The sequence below is a fragment of the Ambystoma mexicanum genome, chromosome 1q (assembly GCF_040938575.1).
Source record: "Ambystoma mexicanum isolate Mex_15411 chromosome 1q, UKY_AmexF1_1, whole genome shotgun sequence".
In the NCBI taxonomy this organism is placed as follows: Eukaryota; Metazoa; Chordata; class Amphibia; order Caudata; family Ambystomatidae; genus Ambystoma; species Ambystoma mexicanum.
Window position 1 is genome coordinate 472,370,427 of NC_090922.1, and position 19,558 is coordinate 472,389,984.

A 19,558-nucleotide genomic window follows, 5' to 3' on the forward strand; every position below is an offset into this window, starting at 1 on the left:
GTGGATATGGCGTGCTTCAACTCGTCAAATGCCTCCTTCATTTCCCTTGTCCAACCCAATGTTTTCTCCCCTTTGTGTGCTTCTCTCAATGCTTCGAGTAGGGGTCCTATGTATGAGCTGTAGTCAAAAACCCATGCTCTACAGTAGTTGCATAATCCCAGGAACTGCTGCAGCTCCCTCACCGTTTGTGGTAGTGGTGTGTTTGATATAGCTTGTGCTCTTTGTGGTGCAATCTTTCTTCCGTGTTGGGATATTAGTTGACCAATATATAGTACCTGTTCCTGACAGTACTGTAACTTTTCTTTGTCTACCTTGTAACCCTTTTCAGCCAACACTGTCAGCATTTTCAATGAGTCCTCCCTGCACCTTTTCTCGCTTGTGCTGCAAATTATTATATCGTCAACATATTGCAGCACCGTACTTTACAATTCAATGTTTCCCAAATCCATCTGTATTACCCTGTTGAAAATTGAGGGTGACTCGCAGTATCCTTGTGGTAACCTGGTGTGTTTCCATTTTGTGTTTCTGTATGTGAAGCCTGTCAAATCTTGTGAATCTGGGTGCAGGGGTATTGAGAAAAAGGCAATTTTGAGGTCAATCACTGTGAACCGTGAGGCTTCTGCCGGAATTCCACATAATATTGTGGCCGGGTTTGCTGCTATGGGGTATTCTGCTTCTACAATGTTGTTCAAGGGTCTGAGGTCCTGGATAAAACGGCAAGACCCTCCTTTAGCCTTGCGCACTGGGTACACGGCCGTGTTACATGGTGATTCTGATGGTACCAATATGCCATTATTTATTAGGGCCGTTATTGTTTCGTATATGCCCTCATCTGCCTCTTTTGATAGTGGGTATTGTTTCACTCTAGGTAGTATTGCACCCTTTTTCAGTTTTATTCTTACTCCCCCAATACTCTTTATGCAGCCCACGTCATAGGGACAGGTGGTCCACAGTGATGTTGCAACTTTTGCCATATCTTCCTCGTAGAAGGGAACTGGGGTAGTTGCGGGTGCTTCATTTTCTGTGCCACTTGCTTATATGTCACTCTTAGCCATATATCTACACTCATCATAAATACCATCTCACCTTCTTCCTTGTCCTCTGAAAAGAGCTCCTCATCGGATACCTGGGTGAGCCTGCATCCCTCAGCCAGGGCTATCACTGCCCTCCATGCTCTCCCTTCCCGGTCTTGGGCATGTACTGCGATATAATCAACAGTTGCTTTAATACTCTCAATGCTCACCGAAATCACCTTCCCTTCTGGTTCATTGGCTGGTGTCTCAGGCCTGAACAAATATGCTGCTGGCCTCCTCCAGATCTTTCCTTCTATTCCTAGCATCCAGGCGAATGCCATGTCCGTTCCGTACAGGAACAGTTCGCCATCCACTGGCTCAGCCCGAGCTACTGTCTGTCCACAGTATGCTTGCAGTATTTGTCGTGCAGTAAGCATGTTTATTCCTGGAGTGGAACAAATTATGCCATCCTCCGTGAAGGAGATTGTCATATTTAGCCTGCTCATTATGTCCCTCCCAAGTATGTTCACTGGTGACTCTCTTGAATACAGGAGCGGGACAGACATGTCATAATCTCCAATAGATAAGGAGATGTTATCAGTAAAGGGAACCAACCCCCTAGCCCCAGAGAATACTTGGGTGTTCATGGCCTCACCTGACATCTTAAATCTACCCTCCCTTATGCAAGACCGGGTTGCCCCAGTGTCAACAAGGAATGATAATTTTTTGTCACCTATCGTTACCTCAATGCGTGGTTCCTCCGCACTATTAGGTGTTATCGACAGGATGGGACACACCAAGGACGTCTGTGGGCTGTCCTATTGTGGGTATAATGACTGACCACTTCCTGTGTAAGGGTTGTGTCCCAGGACAGTCACCCTTCCCAATTGTGTTTGTTGTAGCTGTGTATCAGTGGAGGATACCTTATGGTCCTGTATTTGAGTGGGCTGCTGCACTGGCTGCACTTGGTGTTGTTGTGATATTGCTACCTGTTGTTGCGGTAGTGAATATGTCTGTGGCTGTTGTTGTGTTGCTAACTGTTGCTGTGTGCTGCTCTGTGGCAGCCCCTGCAGTTGTTGGTAACCCTGCTGCTCCCTCATAGGCCCTTGTTGTCCTTGTTTCCCCCATGCTGGTGTGGACGGTCTCATTCTACACGTACGCGACATGTGTCCTAACATCCCACAAACCCAACATACAGGTGGTTCCCTGGTCTGCCATGGGAAACTTCCTGCATTATCCTGGTACACTGGTTGCCAGGTGGGGTAGAAGCTCCGGAATCCTCCCCCTTGCTGTTGTGCAGGTTGGCCATATCCCCTCCCCCTCATCATTCCTCCCCTTACCCTGATGTTATTATAATATCCAGTTCCTGATGCCATGTACCCTCCTCCCATGTTAGCCGTGTATGGTGGGGGTGGTGGCAGCTGTTGTGTTATAAGTCGTGATGATTGTGTAGTGGTGGTGTTTGTAGTTGTGAGGGATCCTGTGCGGCCACTACTTGCGTGGGGTTTGGTGTCATTGTTGTTGGTGTAGTTATTAGTGCACCTTCCATGGTGTATTTAGTCAGTTTTTTCTGCACTAATTTAGCCTCTTCCGCTTTTCTATCTTCTTCCTTTTGTTTCATCTTTTCTTGCCATGTCCTACAATGGTGTACTATTGTCAATTGTATTTCCGGCCATGCCTTGGCTTCCAACCCCACTACTTTCTTCAATTGTTTTTGTACTGCCTCCGGGAGCCCTTGTATTAGTATGTGGTAAAATATTGCTGGTGTCTTGTCCCATTGCTCTCTAGTTTCCATACGCCACTTCTCCTGAATCTCCTGGATATAATCAACAGGATCTTCGTTCTCACGCATCTTGCGTGACGTAATTGCTCCTATGTCTGAGGTGTCTGGGTATTGTACCCTCAGCGCTTGCCATAATGCATGCCTGCAATTCGCAAATGGCGCCCCGTCATGTGATGTGTTCGTTATTGTGACCCCGGGGAAACCCGCTCTCTTCCAGATGTCATCTGCCGCATCCCCTAATATTGATATTAGTAGGCCCTTCACGTCTCCTACTGCTAGTTTCTGTCCTGCAGTGTGTTTTTCCATCTCGTATATCCATTTTCCCGCTCCTCCACTTAGTGATGGGAGCCTACACTTTATATTTTCCTTATGGGCATGCTTCCAAGGGACGTATTGTGGTCTGACCCCCCCTCTCTCCAATAGTGGCATTAGATTGTGTCCCATCTGTCCCGCAGTTGTCGCGGTGTAGAGTCCGCATACCCCTCCTCGTCTTCTGTGTCGTCTAGATCATCTGTCATGTCCATATTTCCGCCGCTCGTTGCAGCTTCCCCTTCATCTCTTCCCCTTCTCTTATTATTTTCTTTATTTGATGTGGGTGTGTGTGTTCGTTCTTCCTGCCTACGTCCAGGGAGATCTCTAAGCCTGCCGGCTTAGGGGGTGTGTTCAGGAGCGGGTGTGGGCGGACATGTTGGACGGGATGATGCGGGTGTAGCTGCATGTGTTTGCCTTCCCGCCATTCCTTGTTCTTTCTCCTCACTCCCCCCCAGCTCTTCCTTCCTTCTGCATGCCCATGGCGATTCCCTGTTGGTGCGGGTGATGTACAATTTGTCTAAGCTTTCCCTATCGCCGCTTCTTCCTTCTCCCCCCATTCCTTCTTCTTCTTCACTGCAAAAATCATCCAGGAGCGGCAACCCCCAATCTGTCTTTTTCCCCCTAATCGTCACTGTTTTAAGTCTATTAAATCTGTTCCTTCCACTTCTTCTTTACCAATTGCTCCCCTTTGTGCTGATGTTGTTAGCACTTCTGCATCCCTGCGTACATATTTCCTTACCCCACTCTCCCCTTTCCTATCTCTTCTTTCCCCTTCCCTTTTCTCTACTATTTCACCACCTATTTCCTCTCTTTTCTTTTTTAATTCCTCCATCACCTCACTACTTACCTTCTCTAATATCCTTTCTTCCTCTCTCCTCCTTTCCCATCTCTCTCTCTCTCCCTTTCCAATATGCTTTCTATTACTTTGCCTTCCTCGTATTTCTTGGTGTTTTCTGATAGTATTTTCCTCTTCCATATTTCCATTTCCTTTTCTTTCTCTTCTTCCTCTCTTTTCCTGTCACGCTGTGCTGCTCGAGATACCCTTTCTGCTATCGCCTTCATCCTTTCAGCTTCCTGCTTCCGTTCTTCAGTTCGTTCCCTCATTTTTTCTAACTCATCCTTACTTTCCTTCCTTTCCCTCCTTCTCTCTCGTTCCTCCCTCTCAAGCTGTTTGATCAGGGCGTTTTGCTCATTCCTTAATTCCGCCAATCGTTCCTCCAACATCTCCTACTCTGCTCGTAACAGCTCCCCTTCCTTCCTTTTACCTTCCTCCCCTTTTATTTCACTGCTACCCGCATCGTCCTCGTTCATTTTCCGTACTACCTCCTTTTCTTCTCCCGTTAGTGTCCCTCGCAATTTTAGCAGCACCTGTGCAGCTACCCACTTGTCGTGTCCTATGGTTGGGATTGGTTCTTCACTAGTCTTCCCTTCCCTTGCGTGCATCTTCGTATAAGTTGGGCCTACCGTACTTGTCACCTCCCCCCCTGTGTAGCCACCTGTAGCTGTATATGGTGGTGGGCTGTACGCTGGGTTCGAATACCCCTCAGCCGCCGTTAGTTGTTGCCTTACCGCTTCTTGTAGTTCCGTTACAGGATATAACCCCCCCTCCTCCTTTTTCACTACTTTCGCTAAAGGCATGTCTTCGGTCATTTCCTTTTTTATTTCTATTTCATTTACGATGCTAAGCTTTTCCTCCCCCTCTCGGCCTCTTCCCGCGCACTGTGCGCTTTCAACCTCCTTTTCCCCATTTCCCTCTTCCTCCTTAATCTTCTTCCCCTCCTTCGTTTCCTCCACAGTGAACATTCCGGTTGGTCCTGGTCGGGACCCCTGGAACATCCTCCATATGTTAAACACCTCCACGTGGTGCGTCAACTTCTTCCCCTTGTATGTGTTATGTATATGTGTCAGCAGCGAGTGTTGGACGTACGGGTCGAAACTGCCGTTAGGCGGCCAGGGTGTCGTCATTTTGTTGTCCGCCCCTTGTGTCCATTCTATGCTGTATTTGATCAGTTTTTCCCTATGGGGTGATAGTGTTTTACATATATGCTGTAGTGGGGTAGTGAGGGTATTCCCCCACCCTCCCGATCCTAACACGTATGACATGGTTACACTGTGTTGTTAGCTCCCTTCAGTATAGTTGTCGTTACCTGGCCCCATAGTTTGGGGACTTGCATCCGTCTGTTAAAAGAAACCCAGTCAAATATGACAATTGCAGATGTGTTACCTGGCCCCGTAGTTTGGGGACTTGCGACCGTCCGCTAAAAGGAAAAACAGTCAAACATAACGCTTGCAAATATGCTGTCTTTTTCCTGTATTTGTTTTTCTTCCTTAATACCGTTACGGCCCCCTGCGGCCATGGCGCACGAAGCCCCCTGCGGCTGCGTGCCCTGTGTGATGTGCTTATACAGCCGTCCCACTTTTCTCCTCCCCTCCTCCTCCTACCTCACTCGGCGTGGCCGGCGTTCTCCGTGCACGGTCACTTCCCCCTCTCCACCTGTCCCGTATTTAAGGTGGACGACAACCTCCGTGCGCAACCCCTGCCCACTATTCACTTCCCCACCACCCTTCAACAATGCTGTGTGGTCGAGGTATCCTATGAAAGCCCTACGGGTGGCGTCACCGACCTCTTCCAAAACTACCGGTAAGCTCTTTTACACTTCAGAAAGCTCGAAATAAGTTTTGCTGTTTGTCCCCGTTAACCCCACAGCTGTCCTCTTGTTACGCCTGGAACAAGGTAACCAACAATATAATCGGACTGCGCACGCTTCGTCGCCTCGCGTGTGATACGCCCCTCGACAGGAGGGCTTAACCAGCCAATTATCTTCCGTACCAGGGAACCAGTTAGCTACCGCCTACAGGAAAACGTCATCTATCTATCGAGTTTCACTGCTCGATCAATAGGGATCCTCATCTACTCATTGATCAATAACCGCCAATTCCTAGGAAGCCACACACACACACACCCCCTTACAGGTGGTCACGACCTAGGCCAATCAGTGTCTACGAGCAACCGCACGTGATGTTTTCTTGCTCCGCCCACCTTTCTCCGTGACGTGGTAGCTGACGGCTCTTGCGCCTGTCCTTCCACCATTCACTTCACCGTCAACACTAATTGATCAAATCTTCGCCGCACACCTTAGTAACACCTCCCACCGCCCTTATTTCACTCCTCCCCCCTCCCTCACAATCTCACATTGCTTGTTGGGTGTGACATACTCACCAAGTTCTCTTGATGCGGGGCCGCTCGACTGCGTGCACCCCTCCAAGCGGCTCGCCACCTCCCCTCGTCTGGACCACGTCTGGACACTCGCCAACCGCGGGCGGGATACTTCTCAACCGGCTCCCGAGGACCAATATCCGGATTGCACTGTCCGGTCTTCTCGCAGTTCCGCGATGGTCCTGTAGTCCTCAAAAAGGGGGCAGCGGCAGAGGGGGGCGCGCCGCCGGGCCTCCTCGCAACGAGAGGCCTTGGAAAAAATAAAATAAAAAATAAAAAGGTAGATCGTAAACAGATCTCAGCGGTGCCTCCAACTTGTCGGGGTGATTATCCCGGGGTTGGCTGGGCCGTCCGCGGACCTCCGGGCTGGGAGGCCCCAACTCCTCCCCTGTGCCCCAAAAATGAGCATGAGACCCACGCAAGAAGCAAGGTGGTTCTGCTGTTTATTAAACAACGGCAGGGATGGGTCTAGGATCGTACGCGTCCGTCCAGACTCTCAAAATTCGTGGGGCTCGCAGGCCCTTTTTGCCTCAGTGTGACGCGCTACTTGCGCCACCTGGGAAAGTTAGCGAAAAACCTATCGCCACTCTGGATTGGTTTCTCGAGTGGTAGGGTTAGTATAGCATACATATAGAGAACAGTATTAGTGGTTGAGGATGAGTCAGGTGGTATACTTGGGTTGTCCCTTCTATTAGATACTTGAAAATTGTTACACAAACACCCCTAATGATTGGCTAATGTTAGTGGCGTCAGTGATGAGTTCCCCCATGTTCTGATTGGTCCACCCGCGAGCCCCCCAGCCTGGGACCATCGTTGTTCCCAGCTCACGGTGTACCTGTCACTAGCAACAATATGTAACTATGTGTTCGTGCAGACAATGCGCAGATTTGCTCATAGGCTTGAGAGCAGACCATTCCCATCGCTGTAGGTGTCCATTGGGTCATTTCATTGTTGCAGCCTGTGTCCCAGACGTGGGATCCAGGCGACTTCTCCCTTGTGGGTCTGGCACCTTGTCAGGTTGTAGAAACAGGGGGGGGCTTAGAGCCTTCTTTTTTGTTGGAGGGGGGCCTGACTCAAAAAGGCTACTATTATAGGAAGAAAAAAGAAGAGTCATAGGCTACCCCTAATCTGACCATATAAAAAGGTAGGCTGAGAGGGAGCAGGTAGCCAGTGTATAAATGCTGGCGAAAAAAGAGGAAAGGAGCTGAGGAGATTACAGCAAAAACAACAATTTATTTACACACTTTTAAAACAATGGGTCTAAACACAAAACCTATTTGAGGATTTTCTTGAGTCAAAACCTCAACACAACATTGAAATTGTTTTTAAACATCACAGTATGGAATAGGTGGAGGTTAGTAGCATATTAAGTGAAAAGAAGTTTGCATTACTACTTTGAACATATAGTAGTATTGGTTGCCGACACATGAATATGTTTCCAGTCCGGGATAGAAATGCGACTTCACTTGAGCGTAGTGGTGTAGTTTAGTGAAGGGTCCGGACTTTCATCAGGACGAGGTTTAAGGGGTTGGGTTTCTGGAAAAAGTATAGGAAAGTTTAGAATAGTGTTTAGAAACAAGGGGGGGGGAGGACCTCAAAACCTGCGGGGTCGGAGCCTACCTTGTGCAACATGAACGGTCAGATTGAATAATCTTTTGGAGAAGGCCTGCGTAAAGAGCTAGGCGGAACGCTGTAGCTGGAGTCTACAGGGAAAATGGATAACATCAAGTTATCTAAGTGCAAAAGAATTCCACAGGATGGCAACCATATGATAGAATTTGAAGGGTTACCTTAATCAAAAAAGGAAATACAGGTATGAGGCTGTAAGGCGGAGGCACTGGTATGCCGTGTCCGAACGTTGATGGCACTGAAAAAATTGTGACAAAATTAATTAAGGTGCTCAGCCGAAAACAATTAAAAAATGCGCGGTTAAATGTCTACAGTGGGATGTTATCAAGACTAGCGCATGAGTAGACGGTGTGGTAAGGCCGTCTGTGAGGGATGAAAAATGGAGCTTGTTAATGGAAAGCTAGGAGGAATTCTATGTCCTAGTAAAAGGCCGAGGAACACAATTAGTGAGGTCTAGGGCTGTACAAACTTACCAACTAAAGCTGGGCTAAAGGGAACAGTAGCGCTTCTGTTCGTGAGCCGGGAGCGGTGCACGAAAAGTGAGCTGTCTCCGACTGGGGTAGCTAGGAAAAGCTATTAGGTGCGCATGCGCATAATAGGGCCGCGCGGAACGTAAGTGGGTCAAGGAACGCGGATGGTGAGGCCGTAAAAACTTACCAACTAAAGCTGGGCTACAGGGAACAGTAGCGCTTCTGTTCGTGAGCCGGGAGCGGTGCACGAAAAGTAAGCTGTCTCCGACTGGGGTAGCTAGGAAAAGCTATTAGGTGCGCATGCGCGTAATAGGGCCGCAGTGAAACTGATCGCGCGCATGTGCAGTAGGTGATGCTAGTCAGCTGAGCATGCGCGATGGAATGAATCGCAAAAGAAGAATAAGTGTTATTGGGCTAGAGGTATAACAGGTATTGTTGTTGATTCTTGCACATGGATGTCAGTAACAAATGGTGAGATAGGGAGCTACAGCATTGATTCGTGTAGCATGTGCGAAAGAAAGCAAATTAATTAAATGATTAAGGTAACCCTTCAAATTCTATCATATGGTTGCCATCCTGTGGAATTCTTTTGCACTTAGATAACTTGATGTTATCCATTTTCCCTGTAGACTCCAGCTACAGCGTTCCGCCTAGCTCTTTACGCAGGCCTTCTCCAAAAGATTATTCAATCTGACCGTTCATGTTGCACAAGGTAGGCTCCGACCCCACAGGTTTTGAGGTCCTCCCCCCCCTTGTTTCTAAACACTATTCTAAACTTTCCTATCCTTTTTCCAGAAACCCAACCCCTTAAACCTCGTCCTGATGAAAGTCCGGACCGTTCACTAAACTACACCACTACGCTCAAGTGAAGTCGCATTTCTATCCCGGACTGGAAACATATTCATGTGTCGGCAACCAATACTACTATATGTTCAAAGTAGTAATGCAAACTTCTTTTCACTTAATATGCTACTAACCTCCACCTATTCCATACTGTGATGTTTAAAAACAATTTCAATGTTGTGTTGAGGTTTTGACTCAAGAAAATCCTCAAATAGGTTTTGTGTTTAGACCCATTGTTTTAAAAGTGTGTAAATAAATTGTTGTTTTTGCTGTAATCTCCTCAGCTCCTTTCCTCTTTTTTCGCCAGCATTTATACACTGGCTACCTGCTCCCTCTCAGCCTACCTTTTTATATGGTCAGATTAGGGGTAGCCTATGACTCTTCTTTTTTCTTCCTACCTTGTCAGGTTGGCTTGGTCACGTGAGGGCATAATTCTGCACATTTAAAGTTGTATTTTGCTTCTGCGTGCTTGGCTTTGCTTACAGGTGTGACCTTGGCGTCGGCTGGTAGCATACGAGTTGCAACATCGCTCCCTTGGCTGTGAGTTCTCGGTGGGCTCGTTCTGCGTGATCAGCACTTGTACTCTTGCTCATTCAGTGTTCATGGCGGCTCTTGCTTGCGGCCTACTTGGGCCTGGTTCATAGGTGGGGAGTAGTAATGCACGGCACCTGTGTTGTGGTGCGACATGGCTTCATAGGCAGTATTACGTCTTCGTTATATTCTCATCACAATGCAAGGGTTGGGAGTAGCGTCAGCAAGCGTGTACGCGAGTGCTTTATGTGTCTTGTGTTTCTGCATTACGGAAAACCTATGTGAAAAATAATAAAGATGCGCATCAGTGGGTGTATCCGTCACCTACGTCATAGCACTGATTATATTCTTCGTGTGGATTGGTGCGTGAGTGTCCAGTGTGCATGGTGGCACGTGTGTTCTTGGCAGTTGGCTATGTCGTCATGGCATCTCTAACGAAGTGAGTGCTTGTTGTTGACATCTTAGTCGAGTTCATCCATGCCGCAGGTGTCGGCTTGAGTAGGGCAGGCTGGTGGGCAGGCTGGTGGGCATATCCGTATGTTCTTGAACCAGGGTATTCGGTCGTCTGGTAGATAGACGAATTCATCTCGTGGTGGGTGTCTAGGCCGCGATCCTCTGGGCCATGGTCGCGAGGAGATTGGGGGGAGCTTTTTCTCCCAAATCCCACTTCACCACCACGACCAACACTGACAGACCCGTTCGCTCGGCACATTACAACAGAGGCACCAGTCCTTTCGTTCAGGAAAGTCTCACTTCTCCAGAACTAACAGAGATTACTGACCCTCCTGCCAGTCACCTTCATACAAGACCCAACACTCAACACCTGACTAGTACGAAAGTAAGTGCTAATCTTACTGGGGTGCCCAGCGCTGAAGCGGCTCCTCACAAACCAGGGGCCAGCAAGCTAAGCAAACCTGACCCGCCTCGGGCCCAGCCCTCCCACTTTCGCACCCTGGTGGGAGGAAGACTGTCTAATTTCGTCCCCGAGTGGAAAAAGATTCCCAATGATGAATCCATCAGGGCCATACTCTGGAGTTCATCAAGCAACGACCCACAATTCCTCCACTGCAGAAGGTAGAAAAACAGTCTTCTGCTGCCACAGGAGGTCCACTCTCTCATGCCAAAAGGGGCCATAGAAGAAGTACCAGCTACACAATGAGGAGACAGCATCGACTTTACTTTGCAGAGATGCACTAATTCAGTGGAACTGCATTCGCCAATAGTGATACAGATGCTTGATAAGATCTGATATTTAATTATTGGTACTAAAAACCAACATGACATGAGAGATGGAAACAAACATTGTCCGCACAGTATACGTGCAAGAAATGTGATAAGGAGGCTTGATATATGCATGTGTTTGGAACCTCCTAGGTTGTTGTTTGGAACCTTGGTTGTTTTTGGATTAATTACCAAGCTGCATATGTATTTGTATGCCCTGAGGACGGCCTTTTTGGTTGAAACACGTGTTGGCATTTCTTTAGTATAAAGGGCACTTCGTTTGCATAAAGCATTTTCTCGCAATTGTAGTAATTCAGGTTGTTTATCGCTACCTGGCATATAGCCTGCTTCAACAATGTGTTTTGACATTACATGGCAATATACTATGTCTCAAGTATAAACCCTTTCTCTTACAATTGTTTAAACTCAACGGTGTATACACAGGTGTTTACTGTGTTTAAGTTTTGATCGAACCAACACATTGGATGTGTGTCACTTTTTCTGTGAATGTAGAATTCTTCCTCTGAATTAAAACCAGCTGAACATATTTGTGACCACTTCCCCATCCTTTTTTGTGCAAACCTACCACATCCAGTGGTTTCTGTATGGTTATCAAGCGCAGCCTGTGTAGATGGTAATCCTCAACAATCTGCTTTTCTAAATCATGGCTACTTTGCAGAGGTTCCCCTTTCAGCAACAAAAAACGTTTTGCCAGAGCCGCTACATCTTAATAAATTCAAAAATAGACTGCTGCAACTCAATATGTTTAGCCATTCCACACTTCCAGCTTCAACAATTAAAAAAGGTATAGAATGCTGCAGTCCGTCTAACTGACTATTCTTCGAGATGGGAACCTATTTCTCCTCTACAGTGATGTCTCCCTTGGCTACCAACAAAATGCAGGTTATATTTTAAGGTTCTTTGTTTAACGTTTACGTACCTGCATGGTTTGCCCCCTATATACTTGCAACATAAAATTAAGATATACAGCCCAACTTTACGTTCAAAAGACAAGACCCTTCTGGCTATCCCTGCATCTCATTTCGTCCACAAAGTTGACCGCAGGTTTTCTGTAGCAGCCCCAAGACTATGGAACCCCCTTCCTCAGAGTATAAGGGAGCTGAATGAATTCCTACAGTTTCACAAAGCCATCAAGCATTGGCCTTTTTGCGAAATCAAGATTTCGTAGTACGCAGTAGACAGCATGGCGCACTTTAGTGCAGTTAATTCTGTAAGTAGCGTGTTATAAATACTAACAAGTACAAATACACCTCCCCAAATCTATCCTCACTACTCTATACCCCATGTCACTACACTACCCCATTCCACTACTCTACCCCAGTTCACTACTCTACCCCACCAAACTACCCCGAATATCCCTTCTACTCTAACCCAGCCCCACCTTTCTTTCCCACTGCCCTGTTCTCTCCTACTACTCTACTTCACATCACCCCACTCCATCTCCACTACTCTCAACCCCACAACTATGCTGCACTGTTCTACCCTGCCACAGTGCTCTACCACACCCACTACTCTACACCACCCTGTCCCACTACTCTACCCCACTCAACCCCATTTACCCCTCTCCAATGCCCTACCTCACCTCTCTACTCTGACGCCATCTGTACCCTGCATCTTAGCTCATTTGTCTATCCTTGCACCCCTTCTCTTCCCCGCACTATACCCACACATCAATCTACAACCACCATCCTATCTTCACCCCACGCTACCCCAGCCCACCCTCACTTCTACCACACCCTACCACCACCTCATCTACTCCACCCACTCTACCATCACCTGATACCACTTTACCCTGCCCTACCCCTGCTACTCTTCCCCACCTCACTTTACTCACCCACTCTATCTCCACTACTCTATCCTGCTCCACCATTCTTCCCACCTCACTTCCCAATCACACTACCGCATGTCAGTGCTCTACCCCACACTATTACTCTAACCCAGTTCCCCACCCATTATTCTCCCACCACACTAACCTACCCACAACACTTCTCTAGACCACCACCCACCAGTGAACACAGCCGACTACTCTACCCCATGACACCACTCTAGTACCCTACCCCAGGACCCCACCCAACTACTCTACCTCACCCCTTTTACCCCACCCACTGTACAAATGTCTCACACACTCAGTTCAACCTTAAGCCACAGACTGTATCCCATCTCACCCACCCTACCATCACCTACTTTACCTCACTCGACTTTAACCCACCACTCTTCCTTATTACTCTACCCTTCCCCTCTACTCCTGTACCCCAGTACTATGCCGCACTACTCTACATCACTTGGCACCATTGTACCACAATCCACTACCCTACCCACACCTACTCTACACCAGTACTCTACTACACAACCCCACAACACTATCATACACCATGCCATTACTCCAATCTTCTAAGGAAAAAGGCTTGGTGCTCCTCTTTGCAAGGAAAACATGTTTATTTTGTTTACAAAAAGGAAAAAGGTGACAGAGGGTGCTGAAGAACCTGAGTGCCGTGGAGCTCACTATTAGTTCAAAGCTGTCAGTGTTTTTAAGGAAAAGAATCATCATCTCTGACGTAAGCACCAGACAGTGTTAACCCCCGACCCTCATTGGCTACCACCAATATACATACTATCAGTCCCCTATAGTCGCTTGACCAATTGGCCACATCTTGATCTACCCCTGCCCTCTAACACTTGGTTTTCTATTCCATCACCTTGGTTCCCCGCTACCTGATTGGCGGGTTGCTTGATATGTTACCCTCCCCATGGGGCTAGTCACATGATGTTCACCTGGTTGCTAACATGAGCTCAGTTTGGAGGTCAAATTGGCCCTTTCAGTCCAAAGGAGTGCTTCTCTGGATCCCAGACATACGGGCGCCCCCACCATGCCTCCCCGTCGCAGAACTAGATGTGTTGGCATCACCTCTTGCACCTCATTGTACAAATCCTGAATGTTTTAGTCCTTGCTCCCCCTTATCAGCTGCCATCCACACAGCTTCTCCTGGGCCTCTCAAGGACCACACTAATCAGCTGAATTCTGATGGATTTAGGTGTTCTGTTTGTGGGTGTCTGGCAGTTCAAATAGGATGGCCATTTTTCTGGGTGGTGCAAGTGTCCTAAATCTAGACCCGGCCTTTGGCAGCTCAAGACCTCTGCCCTTGCTCCCATGGGTTTGTCCTTCCGGACAGGCGCATCCCGGGCCCATGCTCAGCCATTCCCATTCCTTTCTAGATGTGCAGGCCTGCAACACGATACAATTGTATTTCATCTATCCGGTCTGAAGGCCTCTGTGTTCGGTTTCCCTGCTGGGGCCTGAGATGAAAAAGTGTTTCAAAACTTGCTGCAATGCTGTGCTGCTGCTTTCACCATGGCCTGTGGCAGGCTAGGCCTTACTTTAAATATGGCAATGCTTCGGTATTTCTTACAGCGGGTACCAGGGCCTGTGTTTTCATTATTATTCAGTACATTTCAACTACTGAACAGTAACATCACACCTGCCCTATACGGGGGCCTACCTATGTTTCCAGAACCACTACAAAACACTACTTGTGCTACATATATTTTGCATGTTTCATCCCCCTGCAACCTCGCACTTCTGTTTTCTCTTGTGCTAATACATTTTCCACATCCTAAATCGTTTGGGTGGGCATGGGAGCTGGACGTGCATCCCACCATTCCCTCCCTTTAGTTAATTCTCCATTAACTAACCCAGCTGCTTCCTGTCTTCTATAATCATCATCCTTAGGCACCCACACCCTGCACACGTGTCATAGAACTCTCCCCCGTCCTGGGCATACATCTCCGGGGTACACGTAATATAAATGCAATCACCATGACCAGCTGGATCAACCCAGTGTTTTACATAATTTTCTGGATCCGGTGGGGGTGGGGCTCAGGTCAAGGTACCGGAGGGATCTATGGGCGGTTACATTCTCACCGTGTGTGGCTTTTTTGGATCATCTGTTTGAGTATGGCTATCTTTTTTATCAGGAGGAGCCATACCTGCCCCTATTGAGACCATCATCATGGCACCATTCGGGAGTGTCTTTACGCAGCACCGGAGTTTCATTTGGCAGATGCAAAACATCAGCAGCAAGAGTGCCACGATAGGGACCAATATCTTCACCACAGCTCGGAGCCATGTTTGGGCCCACAAAAACATTGTATCGAATCAATCTTCAGCTTCCACTCCTGCTTTCAGTTTCCATACCTATCTTTTTCTTGAGGCAGGCTCCTATGATGTGTGACAGGAACCCGTTTTATGCGTGATTTGGCGAGTTGTATGTGCAACATGACATTCTGAGTTTCTTGCACACTCCCCCTTACACGGCCATCAATAGATCCAGGATGTACCGGTTTTGTAGAGTCATCAACCGGATTGTGTGCATCTCACTCTTGATGGAATTCAGCCCCTGCTCCATATCGTTTGCCAACTGGATAATTTCCCACCACACGATCTGGGGCCACTTAGCGTTGGCTGCGGCCTGAATCTCCAGCTGGAGAAGGGAGGTGAAGAACACCTCCGTTTTGATGTATAAGTGATATTTGTCTGGAATTTCTCTCAGCAATTTGGAGGAGTCTTTGGATAAATAATTTGATCGCTTCTGCCGACTTCTTAGTGAGCGCTTCTTACTTGTGGGGGTTGGGACAGGGGTGGCCTCGACTGTGCTGTGACAGACATGGGTGCTATAGTTAAGTGGGCATCAGGAACAATGAGGATGGCTGAATGTAAGGTCGTTAGCGAGCATGTCACCCTCCATGATGTTGGGAGATGCAGGTATGCTCGCTGGCCACACACCCAAAGATGTCCATATGGGATGCTGTGCCCTTACTAAGATCAGGGATGAATAATGTCTTGTTGAACTTGCTGTTGGTTCTCACTGGAACAGTTCCATGTTCTGGAAACCAAAACTTGGATCCATCTGCTGCTTGCACTTTCACTGGTGTTTCTTTGGTTTAGATCCATGTCAGTTTTGAGATATACGTGGCCCATATGGTAAGACAGTTCTTGTTGATGTTCCATACAATTTCTTCATTGAACCCTTCCAACCTCCCTGCGGCACAGAAAAATACTGCCTCCATCCACATGTTTGCCATGAACAATTTTCTGTCCAACTTTAGCAGTGGTCGTGGCTTGCATCGTAGGTCTTTGTCATCATTTGCACACTTTTCTTCGTCTTTGTCCATCAACACAACTTGTCCTCCATGCCCCTGGAACATGCTTTGAACCCAACACAGTGCCAAATGAACCAAACTGCTTTGACTGCTTTGACTGTTGTGCCACTATTTAGGCACTCTGCCACTGCCCAGGTGCCCCAATTCTAGGTGTGACTGCATTGACTGTTGTGCCCCTATTTAGGCACTCTCACGCTGACCAGATGTCCCAATTCTAGGTGTAACTGCATTGACTGTTGGGCCCCACTTTAAGCCCTTCTCCCTCTAGACAGGTATTCAAAGTCTAAGTGTTCAGCATTGACAGTTCTACCCCCTCTTTAGGCCATCTCCATTTGTCCAGTTACCCCAAGCCTAGGTGTGATTGCATTGTCTGTTGTTCCCCCATTATGTCCCCACCCTCTCTCCAGGTGTCCCGAGTCTAGATATCACTTCACTGACTGTTGGACCCCATGTAATCCCTGGTAGCTAAGGTACCAGTGCCCTTTGAGCAATCACTGTTTCTCCAACCAGACATTCCCACCCACCGTGCCTGCATACATCAGAGCCAGAAAGAAAAGCTTGCACCGATTGAACTAAAAGGAAAGAACTGTGAGGGTATACCACCCCTGGTTCAACAACCATAACCAAAGGCCCCCAGTATAAATAACAAAACAACACAGGAACCAGGAAAGAAAGAGCAATAAACAAACTGAACCACAAAGGTCTCTGAACCAAGATCTCAACTATCCACAACCTCACCAACTACAAGCAACAACTAACCACACACAGCAAAAACAGAACACCCAAGGACCAGGAAACACACCAATCCAAAGAGGAAGCCCACTCAAAGGAATACAACCCACAACCCAAACATCCTGCCTCTCCGCAAGAAATACAAAGAAGCCAGAACAGACAACAAAAACAATAAGGAAACCCAAACCGCTCAGGAAGGAACCGACCAGCATTATCCCACAACTCCAAAAAACTGGACAATAAACAGCCCAGACTGCCAGAGGAAACATACAAAGAATAGAGCAAAGACAGATTACACCGCTCGCTACCTCTCCACATACGACTGCATGGCAAGCAAAAACGGCCCAGCAACAATGAACTGACAGCCAACAAGCATTACTAATACAGACCCCACCAGGACACCAACCGCAACACGACAACTAATAAACCACCACAACAGGGTCTGCACCATGGACAATACCCCAACCAGAATCAGGGACAAGTTGGAATTCATCACCCTCTACATGCCCTACATCACCAAAGACTGGAACAACGGATGGGTACCTACACAATTTACCACCCGGAACGAACCAAAACCAACCCGACTATAAACCTTATCAGTCTACTGGAAGAGACTGATCACCAAAGAATCACACCACCCAATAGGTTCAACCAGGAAAAACCCACCAGCAATGGAAACCCAACTGACAAAACACCAGGGTGAACAAACAATACAAACGACAACCTGAAAGGAAAATCAAACAAACTACACTGCAGCCTTCTCAATGTTAGATCCATGGCAAAACACTCAATAGAAATACATGACCTTCTAAAAGAAGAATGCAAAGGCGTGCTCTTCCTCACAGAAACCTGAAAGCCATTGCAAACAAAGCAATACCTAACAATTACAAATTAATTGCATCAACAGAGAAAACCAAAGAGGAGGCGGAATCGCAATCATACACACAGAACATATCCGAGCATCTAGGCTTATCGCAACCAACACCGAAGACTATGAATCCCTCCTCATCAAGATGGAACTCAATGACCAAACCAACATAGTATTCCTGCTGATCTACAGACCACTCTCTTACAACCCCAACTTTGCAACAAAACGAGTGGACGTGGCCGCCATTCTATCAACCCACCACTACAACTTAGTCATACTGGGAGACTTCAACATTTGGTTTGAAAAAGAAAACGAGTCTAGAGCAAACTCACTCTGCGCACTCCTAGAAACTTTGCATTTCAAGCAAATAGTAAATGGATCCACCCACAACAATGGACACACCGTGGATGCAATTTTCTGAAGGGAAGGACTATGCACATCCACGCCACCTACACCAATGGTATGGAGCTACCACTACTTAGTACCGTTCTACATCACATCCCAAACCCACCTAACGGCTGGAAAGGAAAGACTCCATACCAGCAAGAAACAAAACAGGAAGAACCTAGATCAAGAGGCCCTAACAAACCTTCTAGACTCGACCCTCCTAAGCGAAACAGAACCCACTGAAAGAAACAAAGACATGGAGGAAGACACACTCAACAATTGGATCACAAAGGCCCTTGACCAACTGCACCAGCTAAAACATTCAAAGCAAAACCCCAAAAACTGGAAGCAAAATGGTTTACAGAAGAACTGAAAGAACTAAAAAAAAAACGCAAAATGGAAAGAAAATGGAGAGAACAATACACACGACGAGACAAAATAAAATACCAAAGACAACTTAAATTACACACATCAACAGTCCTCAAAGCAAAAACGTTCTACTACACCACAAGTATACTATCTACAAACAATCCACATAAAGAACTCTTCAGAATCATCAAAGAGATAAAAAGAACTTCCTCCTGCAAGAATTCCATCACCCCGGCACAAGCACTTTGTGACAACATTACCAACCAGCTGAGAGCAAAAATAGACACAATCCAGGAGACCATCAACCTAGCCCAGGCAAATACAACCACAACTGTCGGACCACAGACACGGGGCGAATCACAGACTACAGCAAAACTCACCTGCCTAGAACCAATCACAGAAGAACCCTTTGCCACACTGATCAAGGACACCAACCTTGCAGGTTCCCCAAGGGACCGCTGCCCGTCTGACATCTTCAAAGGAATCCTCAACCACAACACCCAGGTGACACCCTTCCGGATCCTAATGAATCTATCACTCAAAAGAGGAATAGTACGGTCCTCCTTCAAATCAGCATACATTAAACCACTGATTAAAAGGAATCAGAAAGTGCAGAAGAACAGAGCAACTACAGACCGATATCCAACCTGCCTTACACAGCAAAGATCCTGGAGAACCACGTTTACAAAATCCTTCTTAAATACACCAAAACAAATGGAATACTCGACCGGTCACAAGTTGGCTTCAGACCAATGAGTGGACAGAATCAGCACTTCTATTGATATGGGACGACCTGAAAATAAATGCAGACTACAATGCCCAATCGGCCCGCATACTATTGGACATATCAGCATCAGCGGGTTTTTTATACAATCAGCAACGTAATACTAATAAAAAGATTGATGGAATGTAGCATACATGAATTCACACTAAAGTGGCTTACCTCATTCTTAACAAACCAAACCGAAAGAACCTACCTACCACTGTTCACCTCAAACACCCAAA